The sequence below is a fragment of the Pogona vitticeps genome, chromosome 3, assembly GCF_051106095.1.
Source record: "Pogona vitticeps strain Pit_001003342236 chromosome 3, PviZW2.1, whole genome shotgun sequence".
NCBI classification, from domain to species: domain Eukaryota; kingdom Metazoa; phylum Chordata; class Lepidosauria; order Squamata; family Agamidae; genus Pogona; species Pogona vitticeps.
In genome coordinates this window covers 29,661,441-29,683,901 of record NC_135785.1, presented here as the reverse complement: position 1 = coordinate 29,683,901, position 22,461 = coordinate 29,661,441, and the positions used below count along the sequence as shown (strand labels likewise).

The 22,461-nt window shown below is 41.4% G+C and overlaps 1 long non-coding RNA gene across 1 annotated transcript in view; it reads left to right on the top strand.

Annotated features, from left to right (window-relative positions):
• The window catches only part of LOC110073027 (uncharacterized), a 58,619-nt gene extending 41,935 nt beyond the window's left edge, over positions 1–16,684 (top strand). The window contains exon 5 of the long non-coding RNA XR_013542962.1: positions 937–16,684. This is a non-coding gene — a long non-coding RNA (uncharacterized LOC110073027). The remainder of the gene's footprint in view (positions 1–936) is intronic.
• The last annotated feature ends 5,777 nt before the right edge of the window (positions 16,685–22,461 follow it).

Genomic DNA, 22,461 nt, shown 5'->3' with positions numbered 1-22,461 from the left:
TGTACAAGCATATTTGCAAGCCCATGTAAGTTTCCTCTTTGCCCCATGCACACAGATGCATCTGCAGTGACGATATTAGAGGTGGAGGAGATTTTCATTTATAAGAATTTTCCAAACATACAAACATATACCCCTTCATATCAGGAATAGAAGAAACTTGAAAGGTAAAAATAAAAAATTGAATAGATGTGCAGCTGGAACTGATCTATCTGCCCATTAGATCTGTGGTTTTGGATGCTGTGCTGTTAGAAGTCTGGATCTGAAAACTTCCCTTGTTTCCACCACCACCCCAAAAAAAGGCTACTCAGATTTAACCCTTTGAAAGAGAAATAATATGAGTGAGTGAGTGAGTGAGTGAGTGAGTGAGTGAGTGAGAGAGAGAGAGAGAGAGAGAAAGCTAGTTTTAATGGTTGCTGTGGGTTTTTCGGGCTCTTTGGCTGTGTTCTGAAGGTTGTTCTTCCTAAAGTTTCACCAGTCTCTGTGGCCGGCATCTTCAGAGGACAGAGTTCCTACTCTGAAGATGCCGGCCACAGAGACTGGCGAAACGTTAGGAAGAACAATCTTCAGAACCCTGCCAAAGAGCCTGAAAAACCCACAACAACAGTTAGAGCTACTCCTCTTCATGGTGGGAATTGTGCATATTGCATTTGGCTCCAGCAGATTTGGTTCAGGTCATTTTTAAAATAATTTGCCAAAATTCACTAATCTCATATTTAGGAAAGAAAGAACCTATAGTTTAAAATGTTTGAATGCTAGAGAAAAATGCAAACAAAATTGAGAGATTGTCCAGTTCCTACTTCAGAAAGTAACATGTCCATGTGATATGGTGGCCAAAAATGCAAAGAGTGCTATCTGCCATCAGCAAAGATATTTGCCTGGTGTGTCTCCTGTTCAACAGAACCCTTTGTCATCTTCCCATTCCTCCCTCTTTCCCAGCTGGGCATTTCCACCCTCTTTATGGAAGAAGAAGAAGAAGAAGAAGAAGAAGAAGAAGAAGAAGAAGAAGAAGAAGAAGAAGAAGAAGAAGAAGAAGAAGAAGAAGAAGAAGAAGAAGAAGAAGAAGAAGAAGAAGAAGAAGAAGAAGAAGAAGAAGACGACGACGACGACGATGACGACGACTGGGGACATAGATGTATGGTGTGAGCCCAGTGAAATGCAGATTTGCAAAATTAAAGGAGAAATTTTGGAGTGGAGAGAGAGGGGAAAGCAAAATACTTTAAATACTCACTGATTTATTTCATTGTGGGCTTCTGTGGATCTAGTGTCCTTCAATGAATTGGAAGGTAGCTTCTGCTGTAATCCTATAAATTAATCTTTCTCAAACCTCAAACGTCTCCAGATGTGTCAGACTACAATTCCCATAATCCCCAGCCAACCAGCTATAAGGTTGTACTTCTACCCTCCTGGAAGATCCCATATTGGAAAAGGCTGTTGTACACAATTATTAGCTATTCCACCCCTTTAATGTCTTAGCCGCAGTCCTCATGTCAAGATTTGATGGGAAAATCTGTGATTTCTGATTTAAAGAGGTCTTTTCACATATCACTTCCAATTTTTAAGATTTGATTCACAAGGCTTAATTGGTTCCTTTGAACCATTTCCCTAATTTAGAGATGAAGTTAGGACAGAACTTCAAGTGGCCCTTAATTACTGCCTGATATGAATGCACCACACTAGGGCACTTGTTAAAACTGATGATTGAAATTACATCCTATCTGTCAAAATTTGGTGACAGTTGCTCTTCTCTGCACAGAGAAGGTCCCACTTTCGAGCCAAGGGAACTTTATTTTAAAATGTTTCATGCAAGAGATGGGAAGGATTGCAGAAAACCACTGCTGATCAGGGCTAGCAAGACTTGGTGAGACAGAATGGTTTTGGCTCTGTATAAGGTAAGTTATGTCACTTAAATCTGGGGCAGATTTTAGAAGAGACAGACTTATGTTTTGTGTAAAAGCTGATCAAGTTAATTTCTTAGGTCAAGATCTTACTGGTAAACATAAACAAGGTAAGAGCGTAAGAGTCCCTCTTGCTCTGGCAAGCTCCTTGGCATGTGTCCATTCTCACACTAGCAGTGAAATTGGTTGCACAGCTGGAGATCTAACAAGGAGCCTGCAAAGGGGAAGGGGATACTGATGTGATTGTCTTTACACTCTGTATGTAAGCAAGAGGATATTGGTCGTAGAGGTAGGTGGTAGTGTGTATATGCGCACAACACTGTTGCTGTGTCACTTTCTACCAAGCTGTAGTTCAAGCCCCACAATCCCAGGTGGAAAAGGGCACCATAAGCATAGTCATAGTGTAGATTGCAGTGTAGTTTTTACTTACTTTTTGAAAGGAAGTCAATCCTTTTTGAAAGGATTAGGTTATCAACAGGCTTCACCTGTCCAAAAAAAAGGTACTACTGGTGCTGCTAATGCCATGACCTTCAATAAAAGCCTTTTCCCTCTGGAGTACCGCAGAAAAGACAAATTGAGGTGGCTATGACTATCCTTCCAGTCTAATTCCATCAGCAGGCTCTTGGCTTGATTTTTTGCTCCCATTCAATAGCTTACCTCTGACCAGAGTCAGTCCAATATTTTGTTGGGTCATATCTGGGTGAGTAGACAAGATCTCACCTAAACACAAACATGTTAGATTCACATATATATTTTTAAAATAGCACCCTCCTCCCAACAAACATACGCACCCACAACTGTGGAGAGAAGAGGTGGCATCAGGTAGAAGAGCTGGTCCCAAAGCTCCTGGAAAATGCCTCTATTCAGCAAATGGTGTACAAGTCCTACTTTCTGATCACAACTTTATTGCAGTTCATCTCCAGCTGGCTAGATTTCCCACTATGCCTTGGGAGCATCTGAGAAGCGCTTAAGCATCCCTATTGTTGCTAAATGTAAATGGGGAAAGAAAATACAGTGCAATCTTATTAATTAGTTTTTGGTGACACATTGTTGGCAAATTTGTTGAACCTGCTGGTTACAAGATTTCTTTTCAAATTGCCAAAAATCCAGTTCTTTCTGAACCATCAGAATTATCAGTATCATGCCACTCATAGTAATTACAACATTCAGAATAAATAAGAGTGCTACAGTATCGGAAAACAATTAGAAGGGATTCTGTGCTTTAGAATGCTATATTTATTTAGGTATCTGTTCCTTACACACACGCACATACACCAAAATACAAATGAACATTCAAAATAAAAATAAGAAGCTTTGTTTGCCATACCTTACATTTTAAAAAAGCAGCAAAATTGGCTTTGTTTTCCAGCTCATTATTGTCTCTTTTATTCTTTCACATACTACCTCCCTCTCTCCCCCATCCCCAAATGTAGCTTTACTTGCTTAAAAAGTGAAGGCAGGAATTATGTGAAGTTGGGACTGCTGAATAATTCATAAGTTCTGATTGAATGGGATCATTATCTCCAGCTTTACAAGCTAATAAATACTGTCTACAGTATTGCCTAGATATTGTTTTGATCTAATAATGTCAGGGAGGGGGGACCCTGACTTTTCCCCCCTTAAAAGATGCACCCTAAATTAGGGAGGAGCTCTCTGATGAATTCATTGCTGTAATGCGCTCGCTCTCTCTCTCTCTCTCTCTCTCTCTCCTTCTGGCTTCTGGATTTGAAAGCATTCTCCTTTTTCTGGAAAGAGACGTAGTGATGTATCTGGTGTTCCTGATGTTTCCCCTCCTTTTTCCTGCACTACTGTGTTCAACATTTGCTTCTATTTTACCCGTATAAACATGATGAGTAATTTGGTGGGTTTTTTTTTTAATTTAGCAAACTGCAAATAGACTGCAAAGGGTTTGGATCCCCACATGCATCAAATGTAATGCTGGGTGTTGACTGTTACAGCACCAGCTACCATTTGGGGAGGGAGCTGATGGGGTTGATAGCTTATCTAAACCTCCAATGTTTGATTCGAAGGGCAAGTGACAAGGAATGGCTATCAACAACATAGCTGGTTTGTAAGCTTTTCAGAAGCATCTGGCTGGACACCCTTATAAACAGGATGGTTGACAAACGAGAAAATGCTTGAAACGAAGTTGTTCTTATGTGCTTGCGTATATTCTAGTTCTTCCCATGTAATACAGCAGGACTTGGCAACTTTGTAGGGCCCACAGACCACATTAACTTCTACCACAGAAACTGTCTCCATTCTGATTTCAGAAATGTTATTCCTTAAGATTCCTTCTGTAACAAAGCAAAGTATGTAAGGGGTATGCACATTGGTTTAAAGAACTTTGTTTCCCATGTTTTGATCAGATATTTTTGGGTATGTGGCTCACTGCTGTACAATCAGACTCCTGCATCCACAGGATCAGTATCCACAGTTTCACTAATCTACAATTTGAACATACTGAGAATATTAAAATAAAATAAAAAATCCATAAATGAGTATTTCTATGATTTAATTACTCAAACTAGTGGCTAGAGGGAGCTAGAGACCTTGCAATGCATAGGGTTTGCTTTTATTTGGAGTTTTTGACATTTGTTGGGGAGGGGCTTGGGCATGTTGTGAAAATGGCTGATGGTCGGATTCCAAAAGATATCCTGTGTGGAGAATTAGTGCAGGGAAATTGCCCCAGAGAGAGAGACCACAGCTGCGATACAAGGATATCTGCAAGCAGGATCTGAAGGCCTTAGGAATGGTCCTCAACAGATGGAAAACCTTGACATCTGACTGTTCAGCCTGGAGGCAGGCGGTGCATCACGGCCTCTCCCAATTTGAAGAAACACTTGTACAGCAGGCCAAGGCAAAGAGGCAGTCCCAAAACAAGCAAAATCAGGGAGCTGGACAGGGGACAGATTGTATTTGTCTTCAACGTGGAAGGGATTGTCACTCTCGAATTGGCCTTTTCAACCACACTAGATGCTGTTCCAAGTCCTCGATACAGAGCTCATTACCATAGTCTCTCGAGACTGAAGGATGCCTATAACAGGGGAGACATGTCTCTCTCCTACCACCTTGATATTTCAGTCTACCGGTGCAGGTAGTGGTTCATCAGGTGAAGGGCATGGAGGCAGGTGGGCAGGCAGGCCCTCAAGGCAATAATAAAAAAAAGGAATGGGGAATTCCTCCAAAAATAAATGAAATAAAAGGGGGGGAATGTAAGGAAATATGAAATATGTAAGAAATTCATAAATTCTATTAATCTGTCTTTCAGAATCCTACATCTTTTGCATTTTGAAGGCCATTGTAAATCCATGAAAGCCTCTTTTGTGTGCTGCCCCATTTCTGTTAACCTGACAGTCTCGTTCCTAAGTATGATAGTTTCAGTTTTCATCATTTTCGTTTCTAGTAAGAGCTGAAGCTTGATTTGCTCTAGAATTAGAGATGGGCATGAACTGCCAGTTTGGTGGTTCATGTCAGTTTGTCCTTCAGAAACACAAGTGTTGGCGCTTCCCTGCTCCGCCTCCAGGTGCTACCTGAATGGATGCTTGCCAAAAGAGGCAAGGCCGGGACAAACTGGCACAAACTGCAAAATCAGCAGTTCATGCCCATGTAGAACACATTTATTTGTCTTTTGGAGAAAGCTCCATGGCGTCTGTAAAGTTCTTCTCCAATGCCACTTCTCAAATAAATGGATTCTTTGGATGAACTTGGCCTTGGTCTCCAGCAACATTTTTAATCTTAAGGACCTTTTCTAGTTCCTTCATAGCTGCCCTTCCTAGTCTCCGTGTTCTTCTGATTTCTTGGCTTCAGTCTATGTTTCAATTGATACTTAAAGCAAGGTACAGAAAATCTGTAGCTACTTTGCTTTCTTCATTATCAGCCTTAAATTTATATAATTCTTCTGTAGTCATAACTGCAGTTCAACTATAGTCCTGTTTTTATAACTCATTCATTAACCTTCATTTCATAGAATTCCCTTAGTCACATGCCTGAGACCAACTAAAGGAGGCTTTAATTAATTAAAAATTGCCAGTACAACACATATTCCTAATGACTATCTTTCCAGAACTTGAAGGGAGGGATCTATGTCTCTAGACCACTGTGCCACATGGGGTTGCACCGTGGGTGGTGAGACATGGGCGTTTACCAGTGCCAAAAACTTGCCTAAAGGAAGATTAGTGCCCTAAAAGAAGCAGAATGTGTGATGTATTATCTTTGCTTTTAAAAAAAGCATTGTTTATCCATTTACACGGTAATTCACAAAATTCAGTAGTTCTCAGTGGGGTTTCCCAGGCATTACAACATTAACAAGATTTCACTGTATCAATAAGTGACTGCTGGTGTTGCTCGTGGCATGAAAAATTCTCTGTTCCAAACCTCTTTGAGAAATACATAGTACAAATTGATTGTATGAATCACACCTCAGAATAAAGGGTATCAGAAAGAAGCTTTCTTATATAGTTAAAAAAAACACTGATCAGAACTGTATGGGCTCATCACCTTCCATCTAGAGTGGTCACAATTGACTAGATAGGCGGGGTATAAATGAAATAAATAAATAAATAAATAAATAAATAAATAAATAAATAAATAAATCTCTACGGTCAAACAACTACTTAGAATCTTATTCTATAATTCTACACTGGCAAGGGCTAACATGCCTTCTTAGCCAGAGAACAAGTCAATGTATAATCAAAGCCTGTTCACTTCAGCTCAGTTAAAACAGTGGTGAGAATGTTGTCAGTTATACCCACCAGCATAATGCAATTGGCATACATCTCAGCGGTGAAGTCAGGGTAGCCTTTTGCTGTTTTACATTGATTTGTACAACTTGGCCTACAAGAGCAACACCTATCCCGATTTTGTAATTTGTAGCAATTGGCACCAAAAAATATTCCTTTTGCATTAAAGCAAGCATAAAAGACAATAGGATTCCAGTTACTGTACAGTTGTAAAATATCTGGACATCCTGAAACCATGGGATGAGATTACTGTTTCCCACTTCTATACCAACCCCTTGGTGTTGCCACTTGCCAGTCAAGGAGGGGGCAGGAGAGGAGACATTTGAAAAAAAATTTGGAACAGATATAATATTTATTCATAAAACCTAAACTTAATTTGCTGCTTGAGTAATACGAAGTACAAAATGTGTCACTTATTTGGCATATAAAATTCTACTTTGTGGCACTTTTATAGCCAAAATCCTACTGATAGTGTTAACTCGAATGGCATAACTTTTGGCAGTGAAATGCTGTAGATAATGAAGTTAGCATAGACATTATTTGATTCATGCTGAGTTCTGTAACTCAGTAGGACTCAGTGCACAAGAGATAATATCTACACTGACTTCATAACTTACAGTAATGCAACAGGCTTTTGACTTAAGAAATTTACAGAGCAATTTTCATTCATTCATTCATTCATTCATTCATTCATTCATTCATTTATTCATTCATTCTACCTTTTACCACAAATAACTGAATGATATGTGTTTTAGCTCTCAATCTAGTTTATATGCACTGTATGAAGCTTCAACAAAATGAAATGCATAAAGTATCACTTATTTAGCAAATAACATTTTATGATTTTCCATATAGCTAGCCAAAATCCTACTGACAGTGAATTGCTTCAGATTACAGAGTCAGTGCAGACCTGAAATCAAATGTCTGCTTGGCCATGGAAACCCACTGGCTTAGGGGGCATCAATGGAAAAACCAATCTTTAAATATCTGACATATTTTGGAAAAAAAGCTAGCAGGGTTGCCATGTGTCAGATGCAGTTTGACAGCACGTAACAATACCACAAAGCAGTCTTTCTTTTTTCCTGTCTTGAATCTCCCACCATCAAGTTTTATTAGATGACCCTGAATTCCAGTATTTGGCAACTAAAATTCTCATTGTGTCTGAATAGTTCAGGAGTGAGCATCATATATACTGCCAGAACCCTGAGATGTTGTACACCACAAAATTTTAAACATTAAATAAATGGCTCAAAAAACTTCTTATGTCTTATGAGAATGGGGGGGGGCAATTTAACCATGTTTTGAGGAGTTCCCAACAATTCTGAAAAGCATATCATTTCCATTCACTTCTAATCCTTCAAGTTTCCCTTGTTTGCCTTTAAAGCCCTCAATAGTTTGAGCCCAGCATCGTCTTCAGTACCAACCTACTTATGCAGTAAAAACATCAATATTCTGAGGCTGTTCTCAAAATTCTGTCACTAGGAGAGCTGGGTGCTGCATTCCTGAAATAAGGCATTCTCTCCGATATAGCACTCTGGCTCTAGAACAGTGGTTTTCCATATTTGGTCCTCCAGCTGTTTTGGACTTACAGCTCTCAAAATCCTCCATCAGCATGTCCAATGGTAAGGTATTATGGGAGCTGAAGTCCAAAACAGCTGGCAAGCCAAAATCTGAAAACACCTGTTTGAAGGCATCACCCCCAGCAGTTAGGACTGGCACAGAAATTATATTCTTTCTTTTGCTAGGCTAATTCTCTCTTTTTTTGCCAAGGCTTTTTAATTTCTTGTGTTATTTTCACAGTATTGGATAGTTTAAGTTTATATGGTCTCCTCCATGTTGTAGGCTCTCCTTGAGTTCCTCCTGGACATCAACCTAGGCTCCTTGTTCTTCCCAGTTTGAGGGATCCTCCTTCAGACTGGTGTTCTTCCATGCTGAGCTTCCCTCTAACTCCTCCAGGGTCCCTTTTATCAGCATCTAACCCTATCTTTCTCCTAGACAGCCCACTAGGGACACTCATCTTGACGACCCCCCTCACAAAGTCTCATAACATGCAAAGAAATAGAAGCCAGAAATGAAAAATACATTTGGGCTATAATGACCAGAACTCCCAAACTGACATGATTGTGGGCCATGCTGACTGGAATATTCTGGGAATTGTAGTCCAGAAGCCCTAAACTCTTCCCATTTCATGAACAGGAAAAGGGTAATATACATTATTATTATTATTATTATTATTATTATTATTATTATTATTATTATTATTATTATTATTATTATTATTATTATTATTATTATTATTAGTATTAGTATTAGTATTAGTATTAGTATTAGTATTAGTATTAGTATTAGTAGTAGTAGTAGTAGTAGTAGTAGTAGTAGTAGTAGTAGTAGTAGTAGTAGTAGTAGTAGTAGTAGTAGTAGTAGTATAAGATTATCCATCAATGTACTATAATAAACAGATATTTACTAGCAATGTTTGTACAAAATTTGGTGAATTTAGTAAACATATGGGAATGTGGCTTGTTTTTTGGGGTTTTTTTTTTACCATCCACCCCATACGCCAACTTTGCATAAGCTAAAATATGATTAGCCTAACAGCAAAAGAGTCATTGGTTGAGGTGTATTGTCAAACACAGATGAAGGCTTCTCTGCCTACTTCCAACTGTATTTGATTATTCTGCAATTGCCTATCTCAAACAGTTTTAAAAGCTAGGAGACTGTTTGTCCTTGTCATTAAAGATCAGGACCAGCCCTACCTTCAGGCAGTGGGAAGGGTAGATTTTCGGTATTGTAAAAAGAAAGCAAATGGTTAGTAATTTCATTTCTTATTAATGTATCTTTACTGCCACAGCTGAAGATAGCTTCTTGTGGGATTTTTCTTTCAAAATAAGTTGCCTGGGCCTGGATCCTAATATATTTTGCTTGGGTGAATCATGGCTAATTGGCTACTTCTTTCTCTCTTCAGGGATAAAACCTTTGCCTATCCCTCCTCTATGCTATTCAGCACTCAGCACTGCAAGGCCATCAGAGGTAGTTTCTAAAAATGTTTCTGGATGATTTATGCAAAAGACTCCATATAAGAGATAAATAGTGGACTCATATTATAATCCTGGCATAGTTCATGTGATTGAACATTCTAAGTTTACAATAGGTATCTGAATTAAAATTTGCTTGCTACAAGATGAAAATCATACCATAAATTCAATTTTTCCCTCTCGGATCCTGTTTTGGTACACTGAATTGCTTCTCATTTAATGGTAGACTGTAAAAGTGGAATTTATTTTATGTAACGAGCAATTACTTATGCAACACACAGCTTATCTTCACACAGGGGAATTTCAAAGGCACTCCAAAACAGATGGGGAAATGCTGAACGTAAATCCTGTACAAGCAACATATGATGCAATTACACCTAGAAAAATATTTTCATAGTCTAGATTTAATTATTGGCATGTCTTTTGGACTACATAAAACTCACACTATCTTTCAACTTCTATTTCCTATCTGTCTTAAACACGATTTCTAAGGGAATGTGTGCCCTCAGATTTCATCCTGGCCCCAGTTCACTGAACCTATTTGAGTAAGACTGATCTGGGGGCAAGGCAGCTTACTTACATCCTGAACCCAAGTTGAGGCTCAGAAATCTAAAAATCTAAAAATGTCATTGGAAATTTTAAAATGATTACTGTGAAAGTTGACTTATGTCACTGTGACTTCTGCTGCCTCCACCTAGGGTAGAGCTGGTGAGGAGGCTTTTCCCACCCAGCCCAGAAATAATGAGACAAGACACAGGTTGTTGGGTTTAAACTTGGGCCACAACTTTATTAACTATTTAAAGCTATATCTCCCAAAATACAAGGAGGCCTACTGTAGTGCGATATTCTTCAATGTCCAGATAATCTTAGGTCTCTGTATGTTTCTTACAGCAGGGTGAACTCCTGTTTCTGAATCGTGCTGTACAGCACACCTTCAGATGCTCTGTGAAATAGTACTCCCCGCCAACTCCTCCCACTGAGCCTCATGACTCAAAGTGGGCAGCTGGCTGGGAGATCCTGCCATGTAGAACCACCTCTCATCTGATAGCCGATTGTCTTGACCTGACAGAGAGATGGCCAGATTTTTGGCACCAATCATGAACTCACCGTAACTTTTTTATCGCACTACCCGAAGCTGTGACCAAAGGATTTTAACTAACTATTAAGCTTAAAACATTTTATAAACCACACCCTGTAGATAAGAATGGGATGGGCGAAAACGCACCTGAAACCAACGGCCAATATGCAATATCCAATGCAAGCCAAAAATTCCCATCCAGCTCCAAAAGGCAACCAGCTAATCTCACTCTTAAACTAAGGGTGGGTGGGTAGGGTTGCTTTAAAGGCAGCAAAGAGACTGCTGTCGAGGGTCTGAGCCTTTTTATCAGCTTTCTCCCTCCTCCCCTCTGGAAACATCACCCTTGATGTAATGCTTCCGAACGGGCGGGCAAAGCCTCCCCGACATGGTGACTCTGCGGCCCAGCTGGAGTGGTCAGTCCTTGACTATAGGTTTCAAAACGTTCTCAGAACAGGACTTTTTGCTAGAACAGGACTATATCAAAACAGGGAAATGGGGTACACGAAAAGCCCGGGTATCTGGCACATCCCATCCTGACAGTTCGCAGGAGTGCTCAATTATTTATTTATTATTCTTTATTTAAAATATTTTTACTCCACTTTTCTCCTTAAAAGGCAGCTTACACCATTAAAGGACAATATTTAAAAAATTAAAAGGAGTAAATATACTGTACAAATATTTAAAAGGAATTAAACAAGTGTGAAAAACAATGCTAAACCACATTTAAAAGCAACAGAGCACAACAGTCCAGTTTGAAAAAAAATCCTCTCAGACTGTCAGCCACTAAGGGAAAGCTTATCTGAAGAGACAGGTCTTTGCCTGCTTGTGGAAAGACAATGAAGCTGGGGCCAGCCTGGCTTCCCATGGGAGGGCATTCCTGAGTCTGGGTCTGGGAACAGCAACCAAGTAAGCCCTCCTATGTGCCCCCCCAGCCACACTTGTGAGGGTGGTGGAAATGAGAGAAAGACCTCCCCTGATTATTATAATGCCTACCTGGGCAGGGTTATAGAGAGAAATGCAGCCTTTTAGATAGCTTGGGCCCAAGACATTAACTTCACTCCATTAGCCCCTGCCAAGTCTAGTCTTTGGCCAACCTGAGTACTGCCCACTGGGCTAGCGGAATACACATTTGGTGCCTGAGGCCTGGTCTTCCAGGGAGACCCCAGACATCTAATGACACTTAGGGAGGGCTAGTATTGCCAAGCACTCATAGGTTCCTGCATTCCACAAGCCCTTCCTGTCACCACTGTAGGCACTTTTTTTGGCACTTCCGTTTTCCAGTGCCTTCACTTGGTTGAGGTGGGGCCCATGTGCCCAGGTAGTCTATACAGTCTCCAGGGGATCAATGAAGGAGTTGCTATTGATGGTGGGCTGAAGATCATTGAGCCTGCCCCACAACTTCATCCTTTAGTGAATTCAACCTAGACCCAGGTCCACAGTCAACACATAGTCTTCCCTCAGGGTACAAAATATCTAATTCAGCTCCTTTGCTGCTTTTCCCACTCTTCTCCCTCCAACTCAGTTGAAAATGATGAGTAGCAATCTACTTTTGCTGTCCCTATTTCTTTGGCCCTAACAAAGGATTGTGCCCTTCTTCCTTCACTCTGCCACCAGGTATTCTCCTAATACCAATTATGTTACACTCGTGTGCTGCCAAAACTAAGGGTTATAGAATTTAAAAATCAGAGATTTAATTAAGTATTCTTTTATTGTCAAACAAATCATAAAAGTAAATCACATATGAACTGTTTCAGGTACTAACATGTATTGGATCATGTAGGCAATCACTTTTATTCCAAACTGCTGTATACTTTCAATGAATGTTTCTCTTGTAGTGCTTATACTTTCATTCCTGCTTGTACAATATTGTTTAAACTTCTCAATTCCCTCTCCTAACACTCTCAGCTCAATTCACTAACCCTCTCCTTCTTTCTCCTAAACCCTAACTGCCCTTCCACATCTCCGTCTCTCTAACAGTCCAATTGTCTGTCTAACTCCGCCCCTCCTGCCCTATCATTGGCTCCTCCCCCTTGAGCTTCTGTGATGGATAGGCAGGAATGATGTCACTTTTTGGCATTTCGCTACAGTAGCCCTTTCCTTCCTCCTCCTGCCCCTTTAAGCTGGACTCCTACCAGCTTGACCTGACCTCTGCCTCCTTCTCCAGGTGCTACTTATCTATTTCCAGTTCCTTCTCCCCAGCTGGGCTTCAGTCTCCCTTTCTGCACCCTCCTGGTGTCCTTGATGTTCTTGGACTGCAACTCCCAGAAATCTCAACCAGCACAGCTGGTGGTGAAAGCTTTGGGAATTGCAGTCCAACACCACCTGGGTTACCAACCATGGCCATAGACTATACTGAGGGCTGCTACAGGTACAGGCAATGTGGATATGTCTACACACAAGGCTGTTTATACTGTCTTGGGCTATCTTTATCATTCATTTTCCACCTTCTTTTGAGTAACACAATGAAAGTATTATTCTGCATTGTTAAAAAAATCTTTAAAATAATAGATCATAATAAACTGCAAACAGCGCTGTTCTCTAAAACAAAAGGCAGACATTTATCATTGAATGGCACAATGCCCTTCAAATCCAATCTGGGCAAAGGCTACATCCCCTCCCCCCCCCAAAAAAAATCAAAGATTTTGTACCCTGATCAGATCATGTGTCAATCAAATACATAACTTAATTGCCAATCATAATTTGGTACCTAATGAAGTTGCAACAAATTTTAGACACTGCATTTTGTGGTATGGTTAACTTCTGGTCAGGTTTCCCTTTTTAACATCTGTTGTAGTAATCAATTTCTGTGGTTAATTTCCAGACTGCAGCAATAGTTTCTCAACAGCTTCTCACTCAGTAGCTTCAACTTTATAAGGGACATCAAACTACAAAATCCTATGTGCATGTTATTAATAGATTTCTTGATCAATATGGTTAATAAAAATTCTTTTCTGGCAATATGAGAAACATTAAGCCTATAGACACACATACAAATCCAGACAAGAGAGAAACATTTGCATCCGTAGTAAGTTAACCAGTTGTCCGTCTCACATTTGTCATGAAGGAAAAGGCACCACAGAGAGACACAGTATGATGAGGAAAGGAAGAGGCACCCATCTGAGTAGCATAACCTGATAATTCCTTTTTATGTCAGCACACAATAACCCTATTCAAAGTTTAGCCCTCATAAGAAGATCAGAGAAACCCTACAGGTAAAATGGCACACAGCTGAAATAAAGGTGTCCTGTTGCAATGTGGCATTCTTGACCTAGAATTCCATGATTTCACTGTGCTAAGAAGCAGCAAGGCAAAGTTCAAGTGTCTTAAACAATTTGAAAAATGTGGCTCAAAAAAAGAGAGAGCACAGTGATACTAGTTCATGGCACAGTTTAAGCATCGGGGTGGGCTTTCTCCCCTGCACAGTTCAAACCCTAGATTCCCTTTTTCACACACAGACAAATCTGCAGGCTTGCAGTCAGCCTTCAGAGAAGACCTTCTTACATTGCATTCTGAAACATATCTTCACTGATCTCCTGGCAAAAGGAACCAGCAGGTAGATAACTGAACATGTGCAGAAACTTTGGACTAGGAAAATGCTGCAGTCCAAATCCAAAAGGAGGCTGGAGATAATCAGTGTTGGCCATTCATATGAATAGTTCTGAGTTTGCAATGTGTTTATAAACTATTTTAAGGATTTGGGACTGTAAATCCCATCAGCCTCATCCCCCTTCCCACTTTTTCCTTTGCCTTCTTTTTGAAATGTAGAAGATCTTGCTATACGGACAAATTCTTTCCATTGGTAGAGAATTACTGCAATCCTCTCAGCTAGAGGCCATTAAGATACCATCATGGGTAGAGATGGGAATGAATATAAAAACGGATCAGTTTTTCTGATGAATATAGCTGATTCGTCATATATTTGTCGATCCGTATTTGTAAAATTGTAAATGAGGATGAATATGGCTTGACAAATATTTCCTCTATTTTATTTGTCAATCCGTTCATATTTGTCTATATTCGTTAACCCTTTTGGGGGGTCTCTCTGACTTTGCTGGTGCCAATTTGAAGCTCTGGCCAATCAGGACAGAGATCCTGGATTGGCATGTCCAGCAGCCAATAGCGCTGCTGAAAGATGCACAGTATCTACTTTTACAGACGCTTCATATAAGCTTTTCCCGTCCTGCCGTTCCCCACTTCTGTTCATGCTCTCTGGAGTGAGAACAGTTGCTGCTCACTGGCTTACTGGTGCTCTTGCAGTTTCACTTTTGTGGCAGCAAAGCAAAGACTTATATTTTTCTTTTTCATCATCATTCATCAATCATCATCAACTTTACTGGGAATTTAGGGTGGGATTTCAGGTAGCTTAGGCTACTTCTTTGGAAGGGCTTAATTTTATTTCAAATTCAAATAAATCAAACCTTTTTTCCCCCTGGAGGCTTGTGTGTGTGTGTGGGGGGGGGTGATCATGGAACAAAGGAAGGTTAATTGCCTTAGAGAGAGAACAAAGGAGTCAACAGCAGCTGTCCGAGCCAGCAGTGCCTACAGACAATGCCCTGAGAGCTCGTTTATTTACTTAGCATGATTTACATAGTATGTTGTGTGTAAGAGAGCTATGATAGTAGTTACCTAATTACAACTAGGATTGGCTAAAATAACTCTTTGATCTTATGCTCTACCTCTAAGTAAAAGGGGAGAATAAGGGGTTACCACACCTGCGGGCAGGTGCTGCTTCCTGCCAGGAGTGTATGCACATCACTGGAACAGAATGAAGCTAAAAATTTTAAGCACAGGTTTCCCACATTTCCCCTTTTTCTTGTTTGTTAAGCAAAGGCACATATTCTTTCATATATTTGCCAACTACATATAAATCTTTTCAGCAAAGGCCTGAGGGTGAAGCTTTGAGACAGGTACTTATTATGGAAAAGTAGGTTGGTATACATTGAATAAAGCAACAGCAACTTATAAGGAATATGAGCATAATTCCATGAATGAGAACATAACACAACAGCGTTGTGTTGGCATTCATCTGCGAGATAATGGCTGCTAGAAAAGTTTCAGGAGTTTCCGGATCTGTTGCTGATTTAGAGTTTGTTTGTTTGTTTGTTGCTGTTGTTGTTTTTGCATCAGCACTCAGCGTCTTTATCATCCCCCAAGTAACTTTGAGCTGAGTGCCTTCAGGTCAGGCCGGGTGCTTCCAGCGATGCACAGTCATCTGGTTCCACTCCAGAGCCATTGCTGAGTTGAATTCTGGAATTGGGTTCTGCAGGTTGCAATGCTAACTCATTCTTTCCATGACATGGCCTCACACACTGAGCTGGGATCCACAAAGGACCTGTGGGAGTAAGCACAGCAGTATAGCCGCGACCCCATGTTAGTAAAGGGGCTCAACCCTCCCACTGAGGGTCAGGAGGTTGCTTATTATATGTCACCAGCAGCCGTTCCATGGGGATTTCTCTACTGGTGACAACTTATGCTGACCTGCAGATACAGTTAAATGATTTAATTTGAATAATGCTATTGATACTACATCTGGAACATCTTGGTGCTTAATCCCTCTGTTTTTTGTTTGTTTTGAAAGGAGAAATGTAAAAGAGCGGTGTGCTCATTCTACAATAGCCTGTCCTGTGCATTTATAAGGAATACCATGGGAAAGTCGAATGTCCCATTCATTGCAGAAAGTGGTAAAGGTGTGAGAGGTATAGGCAGGGCCATTGTCTGTTTTTAAGGCTTGAGGCCGGCCCATAATTGCAAACATACATAAACAATGTTGTATGACATGAGATAGAGGTCTCACCATGAAGAGGGGTAGCCCAGACATATCCTGAATAAGTATCAATAGTTAGATGAACATAAGAAAGAGGAGCAAGAGTACGAACACAATCCATTTGCCAAAGTTGATTGGCATCTGTTCCTTGTGGGTTAACAGCATCAAAAGGAAAGGAAATAGAAGACATGGAACAGGAATAGCAAGAGGAGACAATGTCTCAAGATTGAGAAAGTGAAGTAGAAAATTGCTTGTGGAGTTGTTTAGCACCCTGATTTAAAAAGGAATGGCTGTCAATAGGATTGGAAAAGAGGGGATGCAAGGAACAAAGAGCAGTCTGAATTATGATTTCCCTCTGAGATAGCATCTTGAAATCCAGTATGAGATCGGATGTGAGCTGCAAAAAAAGGTTGTGATCTGGCAGCAAGGAGGTTTTTTAAAGTCAAAAACAGGGAAAGTAAGGAAAAGTCAAGATCAGGAGAAAGATAGGCATGGGACAGATGAGTGAGAAGGTTAAATACATACTGAGTGTCTACAGTGAGATTTAAAGGTTGATCTTGAAACATTTGAAAGACAAGGATGACAGCAGCCAGTTCTGCATGCTGAGCAGAGCTCTGCATAGAAGTAAAATAAGTTTTCCAGGTTCCGGGAGGTTGCTGAAAGGTAAATCACGCCCCTGGTTAGGCGCACCACCAGTAAAGACAGTTAGTGCACCAGGGAGATGAGTAGCAGACAAAGGAGAGGAAAAGCAAAAAGGTACTTGCTTAAGCGAGGGTCTTTAGGTGGATTAAGACATATATCACCAATATAGTCTGCAAAAGCAATTTGACAAGTTAGTGATGTAAACATTAAATGGTCATGGTCAGCTTTGGAAATAGGTAAGTAACAACACAGAAGATCCCAACCTGTGAGTTGTTTGGCATGATGGTGTCCTTTGATTACAAGGTCTGTGGTTGCATTTAGAATGGAGTAAACATTTTGGGGAGGAGTGTTAGATAAATAAAGCCATTCTGCTACAGAAATGGCCTTGTCAGACTTCAGGCTACACAACAACCCAGTAGGCAGTTGGGGACTGTTCAAGATAATCAGCTGCAAAGGACCAAAAGAAGGAATGTGGTCAACCATGGTACATTGCAAGGCTGCATCAGTTTGATGTATGGCATGTTTCATAGCCTTGATGACGGGTGTGAGTCAGCAGGAGACTGATGTCCCCAGAGTGCATTAAACAGAGGCTGCAATTCATGAGTAAGAAGGCACAAAAATGGATGAGCCCAATTTAAATTGCCTGAAGAACTCTTGCAACCTGCACAAATGTAAATTGAGATGGAATTTTTAGTTCTGGTAAGAACAGAGAAGATGTAGCTTGCAATGGAGGTATGGTTTGTATCTTTTCTGGAGCTATGTGAAGGTCTTTTTTTCCTAACCAATTAGCTAGAGAATCAGAGATAGCTAGAGGGAATTGATAGTCTACCTCTTCGACTGTGATTAAATCATGACCAGTACTTTTAACAGTAGCAGGTCGGATTTCTTGAACTGAGATAGTATTCACTGCATTCCCCTCACTTGGATTTTCATGAACACGGTGTCCCTGATTGTTACGAACCACAGGACAAACAGACATAAGGGGGAGGACATCGGCAAGATCCTCTGATTTGCCTTTGGCCATAACATCAGATAACATCTACTGCACTGCTGAGTGAGGAGAGGGGGAAGAGAGAGGAGGGGGAGAAAAGGGAGGAGGGGAGAAAAAGAGAAGGGACTGTAGCAAAAGCGGCAGAAGCTGCATAGGAAGGGAGATCATTTCTATTTTCATGTAGATCAGGTGGCCTAGAGGGTAGCAAAATCTGAGGGGCTATTGGAAGATTAGCTAGAGACTGAGTTAACAAAGGGTTTGTGGACATGGTCTAGAGAAGCGGGGTAAAAATCCAATAAATAAATAAATAAATAAAATTTGTGATATTTAAAATCACATCCCGGCAAAGATGCCATTTGTGGAGAACATTTACTGAAGCCACAGGGTCCTTGGCTAATCCTATCCTAATCTGAAAGCTTCCTCCTCCTGAGTAACATGGACAAAAAGTACTTACTTGCTGCAGTAATTGCTCTACTAAATCAAAAAAGTCATGGTGACTCTGTTTGTGCAGCAAATAAATCAAATCCTTTTAATGTTTTATTTGAATCGGTGAAAGGGAGTTTCCCATTGTTTCTTTTTTAACTAAATACTCACCAGGATCCTGAAAAAGGATGTAAAGACACATCTGTAACATGTGCCAGGCATCCTCAGGGGATGTCTTTGTTTTAAGCCTCTGTTTGATGTCCTTGTTCAGGTGCCAGATGTAGACAATCATGGAACAAAGGGAAGGCGATTAACCTTTGGAGAAAGTGTGAAGAAGTCGACAAGCAGATGGCTGAGCCAGCAGAGCCTCAGGCAATGCCTTGAGAACTCTTTTTATCAACCTAGCACAATTACATAGTGTGTTCTGAGAATTCAGATAGGGTATTAGCTACCTAATCACCACTAGAATTGGCCAGAGACACCCTTTGATCTATTGCTCTAACTCTAAGTGAAAGGGCAGAATGAGGAGCTACCCCGCCTGCTGGGAGCTGCCACTTCCTGTCAGGGGTGTGTGCACATCACTGAAACAGAATGTAGCTAACAATCTTTAGGCAGAAGATTCCCACATTTGCAGGCATATGTGATGTTGCAGAAGAAGAAGACCAGAGTCTCATGTGGCTGCCTTTTGCCTCAGTGCCCTTACAGGGCCAATAAGCCTGCTTTCCGGCTGCGAACTTCCGCAGTGCCTGATGGGGCAAAAAGTCAACGACGTTGCTGGCCATTTGAACAATTTCCTAGTCCTGCAGCTTCTTCCACTTGGACTACATTCCACAAGGTCTGTCTGCTCTGCCCCACCCAAAGCCTATCCGGGTGTGGCCCCATCGCCCCATCGCCTGGCTTCAGAGGGCAGAGCTTGTCTGGTTTTCAACCCATGCCAAGGGGGCCGGCCAGTCTAAGCCCCCCAAAACCTCAGAGGGCTATCTTTATCATATTGGTGTCAGCAGCCAAGTTGCAAGCAATTCCCAGCTTTCTAGTTCTAAACGAGCATCTATGTCGCCCCATCGCCCAGTAGCACTAACTCTGTTCATCTGATGGTGCTGCTGGTGCTGTTGGAAGTTGCAAGCAACCTCAGTTGCCTCCTGGGGGCAAAAACCTTTCCTTTGCATGCAAATCTGATGTTGCTGAAGAAGACCAGAGTCTGCTCTGCTGCCTTTTGTCTCAGTGCCCCGATGGGGCAAGACATGGTACTTTGCTGCTGCCAACTACCTCAGTGCCCGATGGGGCCAAAAGAGCCTGTTTTCCTGCTGCCAACTTGCTCAGTGCCTGACATAGCCAAAAAACCTGCTTTGCTGCCAAATACCTCCTTGTCTCCAACCCTTGTGAGGGCAAACTCTGCTTCACTAGCAAATGTAATATTGTGCTGAGCTGAAGACAAACTTGATGCCTCATGCATGCCTCTGCCAAAGGGACTTCTCATTCTGCTTGGGCTAAATATAACTCCCTAAATGCCATGGGCTTCTGTGCCATGTGGTAAACTCTCCTGGGAGGACCCAATTTGTGGGTAAATAACTCAGAGCTCCGATATCCAATCTTCATCAAAGTTGGCAGGCATGTTGGGCAAAGAAGTAGGAAGCTCTGTTGTGATTCGTGAATCTCTAAGTATCTGGGGAGAGCTTTCCTTGGGGGGGCCTGGGGGGGGTCCTCTTTGTGAAAATATAACTTTGGGGCCCGTGATCCAATGTTCACCAAACTATCAGGAGTTCAGGAGTTGTAGACATGTGTCTGAGGAAGCTTCCCTGAAAATTTGGTGCCTTTAGGTCATCGAGGACCAGTATTATAGCTGTTTAAACTGCAGATGAATCAACAGATTGATTCACTGATAAGTCGAAGAATATTCGTATATTCATATTCGTTGATTCGTTAACCTTGATGCATAACAGATCAAAACAAATCACCCTCTTTTTTATTCATCCCCATCTCTACTCCTAACCTCTGGTTCCAAGACCAGATATCTAAACCACTAAGGTATCCAGCCAGCAAACTGGATATCCAGTGTGATGTAGTAGAAAGAGTGATGGACTGTGGGAGACTGTCCATTGTCTTTTTAAGCTGTACTGTATCTGTCTTAATTCATTTGTAAACCATCTTGTTACCTTCATTAGGAGAAGTGCAGAGTATAAATAAAATGCATACATTCATAAATAAATGAGTAAGTAAAACATACAGCTCTTTCTCCTCTGTTCTTCTTCCCTGGTGTTTGCTGCCTAAAGGGATGATTTCACTTTGTCAAACAGTAATGTTAACCCTGCAGCATGCTAGCATAGGTTGTCTGTTCTTCAGACATGGCACATGTATGTGTTGTGGTTGTTACATAACAGCACTGATGTTACCTGTCTGTCATGGGTTTGGAGGGAAAGTTCCATCCTATGGGGAGTGGAAGGCGGGACATCAGGAGGAGGGGCTGTACTGTATAAATATGTGATGCCTGTGTGGAGAGTTTAGGAGATGCTGAGACAGACTGTGAGACACTGGGAGGGACGAAGCAGCAGCTGGGGAAGAAGAAGCTGTTGTGGGAGTCTGTGTGTCTGACAGGGTACTACTGTGTGTCAGAGTACCAACCTGAAAGGTTCAGGGGTCTGTTGGTTAGCCAGAACTGATGGGTTCAGGGTCTGTGCTTTAAGTTAAAGGTTCTAGGTGAACCAAACTGTATGCTGGTGTGTGTGAAAATAAGCCACGTTACTTTATTTTATTCACCTGATTGCTTATTTTTCCCTGTGTGTATTTAAAATAAACTTTATTCTTTTTGTTGTTTAAAAATCCATCCCTGGTCTGTGTGACTTATTATAGGGAATGGTTGGTGGCAGCTTAGTAACTGTGTGATAGATCCCAGTAGGTCTGGGTTTGTCACATTGATTGGTGTCCAGCGTGTGGGATACGACTGGTCCAGTTGTCCAGCGGTCCAGCAAAGCCTTGGCAAGTGTGCCCAGAGCAAGGGGGGTCTAGTCAGGGACAGTCTGAGGCGCGTAGGTAATCTTCTAGGTGTACCTCACGGGGAGGTGCACTAGTAGAAGAACGTGCCAACTGGGGAGACTTAGATTAAGGTGCTCTGAGGCAGCCTGATTTTGGCGGGAAAATGCTGAGGCAAAACTGCGTAGCAACAGTGAGCTAGCTTGCCAGCTGAGAGGCCCAGCAGAGGGGGGTAGGCTCTGACTCGATACTGTTGCAAATTTAGTGCTGAAGAACAGCAGCAATCTCTAGGAGAGCTGGTTCTGAGGCAAGAAGGAAAAAAGTGGTCGTTTTATTTTGAGGCTTGACTTTTTAAAGCAGCCTGTTCTGAGGGGGGATTATGCCCTTGACTCGAAGCAAGATAGCAGACATGAGTGAAGTGAAAGACCCCCAGATTGACCAAGGTTCTGAGGATGAATTTGGCTCAGTGCAAGGTGACAGCACAGGAGAGCAAGACCCAGAACTCAGAAAAATACTCATAGCCCAACAGCATGAACTGAGGGTGAGGGAAATGGAGGAAAGGGAAAGAGAGAAACAGCGGCAATTTGAATTAGAGAAAGAGAGAATGGCGTTTGAATTAAAGAGATTGGAACTGATGAACCAGAACAATAATAATAATAGGGATTCTGAGGGGGGCCAACTGTCTAAGGCTGACCTGAAGAAATTCCCTGTGTACCACAAGGGAGATTGTCCCGAGGTGTTCTTTTCCTTAGTGGAAAGAGCGTTTGTGGACTTCTCAGTGAGGGAAACTGAGAAGATGACCATCATGCGGTCTTTAATCAGTGGTAGCCTGGCTGAGGTTTATGCCGAGATGCCTGAGGAACGGATGAAAGATTTCGCAGAGTTTAAAAAACTGGTGTTTGCAAGACATGGGATAAATGCAGA